The sequence below is a fragment of the Gavialis gangeticus genome, unplaced genomic scaffold, assembly GCF_001723915.1.
Source record: "Gavialis gangeticus isolate Ggan-Ray unplaced genomic scaffold, GavGan_comp1, whole genome shotgun sequence".
NCBI classification, from domain to species: domain Eukaryota; kingdom Metazoa; phylum Chordata; order Crocodylia; family Gavialidae; genus Gavialis; species Gavialis gangeticus.
This window is the reverse complement of record NW_017729025.1, coordinates 142,523,768-142,531,661: the sequence shown is the minus strand read 5'-3', so window position 1 is coordinate 142,531,661 and position 7,894 is coordinate 142,523,768.

Here is a 7,894-nt window from a genome sequence, read left to right as displayed (position 1 = left end):
CCCCTGCTTAAGCCCCTCTACAAACTCACCCACAGACCCCCGCCACTCCCCACATCCCCAATATCACCCTGCCACTCCTCACACCCCTCCATCTCCCCACCACTCCTCACACCCACACACACCCCTAAGCCCCCTCACCCCCACATCCCTACTTCCCCATGACAGCATCCAGGCCCCGATCCTTGCCATGCTTCTGTTTGCCCCAGCTAAGGGTTCCTGCCCCACGTGATGGGGCAGCAGGAACACCATAGAGAAGCTCTGGCCAGAAACCAGGATGCAATACTGCAATACTGTGCTAACAGTAATCTTGAAATTACAAGAGATACAACCTCAAACTTTTTGTTTGAGCTTATCTGTTCACTCCAGTTAACATTGGATACAGTTTCAGAGACCCAAAAGTGCTGAATTTCTGCCTCTGCTTTTGGCTATATTGGAAAAGATACTTCATGAGCTTTGCTAAAATTAGGAATCTACCTCTGAAGGAGGGTCTAAAGAAGAATGTCTTGCATTCGAAAGCTTGTCTAACTCTACCTAACTATGCAGTTGATCCAATGAAAGATATCATCCTAAGAAATCCTTGCCTCTCACAGAACCTCTCTTCAAACAATCTTTGCTTTTCCATTTCAAGATTGAAGTACCATCCTGAAATACATCAGCTGCCTTGTTGAAGAGTTTAGTCTGGATCGGAGTTCCTAATTTCTTTTATAATTTGCAGACATGCTATGCTTTGCCCATCCAGCCGAATTTCTCTCAGCTGATCTCTGCCAAAAGGCATACAAGCTCCTTGCTAGAGGTTTAACATATGTTGTTTATAGCTTTGTACTGCCATCATCATAATAATGCTCCAGACAGCAAGGCCTACCCCCATTTCAGAACCACTAAGGATTTTGCAACTTCACCTCATCATGTAGTCTGATAATCCTGCTGTGAAGTTACAGAAACAGCAGGCCCTGGATCAAGCTACTTTGCCTTTCACACCTTCTGATTGCAAATAAATCCAAACAGCATTTGTTTACTGTCTAATGTAAGACAGCTGCAGAGATACCATAGCATTCTTAGAGATATCCATGTTGTCAACTGCAAACCAATGGACTTGCAATAGTTTGGTTTTGCCCTGTTGAGTTGTTAGTGCATATCCCAAACTTCTAGAAACAGCTATAGATTTGTTTTTGAATCATCATCAGTCATTTATACTGTGCACTTTTATTATAGTAAGCAGTCCCTGAATGCTGTCATCTTGGTTTGAAAACCAGTTTATTGCACAGATATTATGATGCTGTTAACAGCTCTGTGGTAGCTTCAGTAGTTTTCTACATATAGAAGTTTCTAGTGAAAATTTACAGTCACATTGGCATCAATCAACAGCTGCTTTTGCATTGTTTCATTTTGAAGACCACACTATACCTTTACTTATAGGAAAGTAAGGGTGGAAGGTCAGCCAGTCCAGCCCCCTGTTCAAGGCAGAAGGATCCCTGACTAAACCATCTCATCCAAGTGTCTGTCTAAATCTTGCTCTTCAAAATGTAAGGGGATAAAAGATTCCACAACTTCTCTAGGTAGCCTGACCCACCCTCAGAGTCAGATAGTTCTTCCTTTAAACTCTTCATTTAAACCCTCCAAGTTGGCAATTCTGTTATTCAACCATGTAGTCACCATTCATTAAGTGAAAACACTCTGCTATCATCTGTGGCTTTTGGGGAGGAAGGGGTGATTTTTTAGAACTTTCAAAATGTTAGCATATACTTTTTCTGAAGTGTTGGAGAAAAGAAAGATTGGTTGAACTAGGTTATGAAAGTAACAAAGGAACACAGTGATCTCCAAATGTTACGGGAAGAAAATAAACTGCATACAAGACCTAGCCCCATACATTTGCTACCGTCTCTCTAGAGCTCTGTTTACTGTTGAAACACAAGACAGTAAAAGCCATTAGATGGTTTGCAAGCTATTTAAAGGGTAGCTTATTAATTCCTATATATACTAGCCAAGATTCTCCTGTCAATGCAAGCTCCAGGACTGTGATAATTAAACTGCAAAGAAAATCACTAGGTCTCCATACAAGTCAAAATTCATAACAACTGGCAAAGACGGTCAATGAAATGAAAAAAGTTGATAGCTAATCATGGGATGAAGTCAGAGGCATAACAGGGCCGCTCTGTGCCCTGAGCAGTGGTGGTACATGGGGCAGCAATCAGCAATGGCTGCCAGGATGCTGATGGCATGGCCAGTGGCAGCTGCAGCATTTGCTATTTTTGCACACCTCCTACCCACCAAATACATGCCTGGGGCTGCTGTTGGAGGAAGCAGTGACTATTTGAAAATCCATTAAATGACTTTAAGGGAAATAAGAATCTCAAGGTGGAAAAACATGGTCCTTAAGATAAAATGGGATGGTAACCAAGACAATATTCAAGTCTAAATTTTGCATTTTAAATCCATCTGTAAATTAATGGACATGTTGAGCTGTCAAAACAACATGCTTCTGTGAAAATTTTCCATCAGATTCTGATTAATGCACGACACCAGTTAAAGTTGTTTATATGTCTTTGAAAACTAACCAACAGTAACAATCACACCATCTTGTGAATGTAAGTATTACCTGTCCTGCATGGCAGAGAATGGAGGGAGAGCAAGGAACACCAACATGACCTACACTGACCCTGTTACACTTTCCTCCATACCAGCATAGTTACCAATGGACAATCCATGCTGTAATAACTGAGGCCAGACATACAATAGCATAGCTAATGGCCCACTCAGTTGTTACATGTATGTGTAGAAGGGCTATGCGAAGCTTTGGTCCCTGATTCCATTTGGTGGAGATTCGGTCCAATTCGGTGGCCGAATCTCTGAATCCTAATCAAATCAGAGGACCCTTTAATCTCTGAATCGAATCAGAACCCTCTGAATCGATTCGGAGATTCAGACAGACACAGCTTTAAATGTTTTTCTACATACCTCTAAGTAGCAGGTGGCTCGTGAATGCTGCAATGCTGGGATGCATAGAGTGTCCCACAGAAGCATCGGGGGGCTCCCCAGTGCTCTTGGCAGCAGACCCAGAAGTGGACCAGAAGCAGTTCTGGTCCACTTCCGAGTCCGCCGGGGAGTGCGCTGGGCCTCCCCCCATGCACCCCCATCTCAGCAACTGGTGCCTCCTGGGTCTGGGGGAGCACCCGGGGTCCCCCTGTGGCTGATTGCTATTGGGAGTGCGGGGGGGGGGGGCTGTGCACTCCCTGACGGACCTGGAAGTGGACCGGAAGTACTCCCATGGGACGCTCCATCTGCCCCAGCATCACAGCATTGATGAGCCATGCTGGTACCTCAAGGTATGTAGAAAAAACATTTAAAACTGTGTCTATGTCTGAATCAATGATTCTCCAAATCAGCATCAAATCTTCAGATTTGGATTCACCTGAATTGAATCATGGACAGTGATCCGAATCAACAAATCAAATCACTATCCCTGATTCAGGCCAAATCTGAATCCGAATCAAATAGCACCCACTTTGCACACCCCTAATATGCAGTGCTTATTAATGTGAAAGGGACCAATTGACCACTACCTTGTATGGCAACTATTTACATTTTAAAAAAAAGATCTTGTCTAGAATTTCAGCATCAGCTGTAGAAGTGATCTAATTTTGTTCACATTTCCAGTACTCCATCCCCTAAAACCTAACCATACCCTTCTTAGATATGACAGTAGCAAAAAGTAATAAATATTGCATGCACAAGAAGCACTGCTAACTGGTAAATGAGTTTCCTGTAGTTTTGGTACTTCCAAATGAATGCTGAACTCATGGAAAAACTGTAAGATTTTGCCCATACTACACATGCTGGAAGTTAAAAGTGAATAGCATTTTGTTCTGTGGATCCATTCAGTTTAGCTAAACTACAGAATATTCTTTCATTCAGCATACAGGCATTCTTAAACTGAAGCCAAGTATTTCCAGATCATGCTTTTTACTGAGGTCATTTTAAACCTGTTTTCCCCAAGACAATCCAGCTCTGTTAGAAAGCAACATTTATACAGAATGAGGAAGCTCCTTATTTGTATCCTGGCTCTTTAGCCACATATTCTAATACTTCGGCTCAGCAGTAAAAAGAAGGAATCTTTGCACAGCGACACTGACTGCTAAGGAGAGATCATCCGATGGTGTAGGTTTTCATAGCTCCATTGAAGTGAATGAAATTATGATGATTTATTCCAGCCAAGAAACTGCCCAGAGAATGTTCTGTGAGTATCTAAATGCATCTCAAACAAGCTGTTGCAATTTATACCACCAGAGAATTTGACTTGCTCTGCACCTACTTAATAATAATAATAATAATAATAATAATAATAATAATAAATTGAAGAAAGGCCTAGTAGATATAGACAGTTATAAATATCAACATCTTGCTCATCCACAATAATGGTCAGCCTACATGAATTCATCTCGCAGTTTTAACAACTGATCATTGTGAATAATGATGCCTAAAACTTTTATCTGTGGGTCACTGTTTAACAGCAGCTAAATCTTTCTTAAACCACTAAGGTATACTTAAATGTTTAAAGAGCCTGCAGCCCTCCAGGAATCCTGCATTCCTCTTCTTTCAGTAAGCTATCACTGACTGAAAATGTAAGAGAAACCAGCTAAGCCCACAGGGGGATGGAACTATTTTAAGTAATAACGTCTGACACTAGAGGAGCATGAAATTCAGTCTTGCCATAGCTGAAATACTTAACCCCCCTAAAAAAATTCCCAACCAGCAAAAGTCCCTCCCCCTCACTCCCCTGCTGCCCCAGAAATCCGTAAACTAAAAATGTCAAATTGTTTTAAAGGTATAAACCAGTAAGGAGACCCTGTCTTGTTACTGGAAAAAATACCCCCCAAAATCAACAAACAACTGTTTGCCCCACAGACAAAGCAAACACGTTTTAAATGAGATTTGGCTTAAGGAGAACATGAATTGAAGCGAGGACATGAATTATTTCATCTTCATTACAAGAGTATTGAATTGAATAGAAAAGCAACCTTCATTCTCACCACTCAGGATTCTGGGTACTACTGCTGGATTATTTTATACAGAGGAACAGGAGGCCAGGAGAAGCAATCCTGATGTCCTGATATTTGTACAAATTATAGCTAACAATCACAGCTTTAAATATTACCCACATATAGGGTAGACTAAGGATCTGGAGCCAAAGGTTCCCTTGATTTATTCAAGCTTTAAAGACAGCTCATTAACAACAACTTTAAAATACGAGAAATTACATTTAAATTAACTATTTAGAAAGGGGGAGCAAAATATGTTATCATTTTTGGCCCTCACTCTACTGGCACAAAGCAGCTTTCAAACAGGGTTTTTGAGGTCCATAGGGACCTACAACTTTGTTGTAGGCTATTGACCATTCCTTCCCCCCTCCTCTCTCCAAGTCTAGCAACTAAAGTGCTATGATCAGTCTAGATCATCATTTTCACAGTGGATCAGCAACATCTCAAACTCTTGATGATAACTGGAATTACATTGAGACTCTCAGGAATAGAGTCAGCTCTCTTAGTAAGGATAGGGCACAAATTCCTGAACAAGAAATGGGTTTCTAATGATTTATTCTTTACAATAGTTCTATGAGGTATCCTACTTGGACATTTGACTCTGGGAATCTGAAGATGACAGGCAAAGATGCATCTTATTAGAAAGATACAGGGCACACCTTATGCATTAGGTCAGCCAGAAGATATGGTACCATTACCTGACTTTATAGAGCACATCACCAGGAATAGACTTGAAATGGAGTGCAATGACTCTACATCTTCTAAAGCTTTGGGCCGTTGTTACTGATTTGAATGAAAGCAAAAATATCAGTCTTAGAAGGTCATGAAGGAAAATTAGTCTCAGATCTAGGGATAGAAAAAAATACCTTGTATCATTCTTCCAAGTTTAGTATATAACAGGCACCTCAACACAAGATGCTTAATGCACAGTAGACTAATTGTACTGCACATTAGCACATCATGGCAAGAACCATGCTAATGCATTAGGGTGTTTGTACACATCATGTTTTTGCCCTTTCCTGTGCTGCAGCAGCATGACTGTTTGCACAAGTGGGTTTTTTGGATGCTTTAAAAGTCTTTCTAGTGCATTAAATTAAAACTCCTCAGACATAGTTTAGTTTGGCTAGCCACAATTTTTTTTTCTTGTGCCTTGTGCAGGATCCCTTCTTCCATAGCTGCATTGCAGGGTATGGGGTGGGGGGCCTGGGCTGGGGGAGGGGGAGCAGTGTGGGACCATCCTGCTTAGCTGCGGCGTCAGACGGGAACTGGGCTTAATTCATTTGAAAACCTAGTACATGCATACACTGATACAATGCTCTAAAGTTTAATTCATTTGAAAACCTAGTATGTGCAAACACTGGTGTAACACTCCAGAATAAACAAATTTAAATTTTATAAACCTATTTATAGTTTAATGAGGATTAAATCCCATGATGTGTACAGATGCTCCTAATGTACAGTAGAATTAGTCTATTGCACATTAAGTGTCATGAAAAGACCATGCACCTTTGCTATTGTGCATTTATGTAGTACCTTATATTAGAGGTATTAAACATAATGCTCAGTAATAAAGGTGCATTAATGAACACGCAGATGTGCCCAACATTCACTTAACGTATCATGGAATGTACCCAGAGTTTGAACACAGGGCACTGTAATTCATAAGTCCAATTCTCTATTTACTGTTGGAAGCAACATTTATATTCTATTTTAGAACTAAGATAGATGTCCTGGCACAGCATGTTAGACAAGGTCTCCATTATCCTTGAGAGAGGTAGTTAGCTGTGTTTGTTTGAAGTCAGGCAGAAGGCAAGGAGAGGATGGCATCTTAAAGACTAACTCATTCAGAAAGGCAAAGGCTTTCACAGGTGGCAACCTACTTGGCCAGATGTCACTATTCATAAAATAGTCACATTAAACAAGAAGCCAGAGTAAAACTGTAGCAGGAGAAAATATTATTGAGGCAGGGAGCAGTCCAGGGTGGTGCGGGACTGCCTCTTCCTCCAACAGGGACATTGTGGGGCCAGTGCACAGTGGAAGTGCTGGGCGAGACGCTGCAGCGGCAGGGTGTGGCAGTGGTGCAGGAGCAGTGGAGCCATGTTTGAGGGGGGCTAAGCCCCATTAGCCCTCGCCTTCTACTGCCTATGCTGTAGCCTACTTCAGCTGAAGTAGGCACATATGACCATAGCTGAAGTATGATGTGCAGATCACAAGTCACTGAACTTAGTTCTCTAAACTGAATGCTGAGTCTTTGTATTGAACAAGTAAGGAGCAGACCCTTAGCTTGTGTAAAAGTATCCTAAACCCACTAAAGTAAATGGGGTTGTGACACACTTGCACCAGATAAGAGAGTCCCTAAGGTTATGAATATATTAAACCTTTGCCTACTTTTACCTGAAAGGGGGAGCAGGCAACATTTTTAGTCAACATCTCTGTAATTTAGCTAAGTAATAAATTAAACCTGGTTAAAATTACAACAGTTCTGCTATATGTGAATGGATATTGGAGCTACCACGGTTACATTGTAAGAGCTTGTATTTGATATTAAAGAATGCTGATACAATTACTACATCTATCTATGCTCTAACTTGCATGGCCCAATTCATAAGAAGTATAAATGTAAAATCATTTTACTGAATTTTGCCTTGGGTGCAATTTTTATTCAAGACTAAACTAAATGTAAGAGACAGGCAGACTGATGTAAGTTTTGAAAGTGTTTTCTCCAAAGAAAAAATGCACTAGGGCTATAGTAATTTTGCCATTCTTCATCTGCTGTTAAACAGTTACTTAATGGTACCATTCAGAGTGGGAAATGAGTGTATTCAGACAGTCAAGGAGGACCTCATAGGTCCTCATAG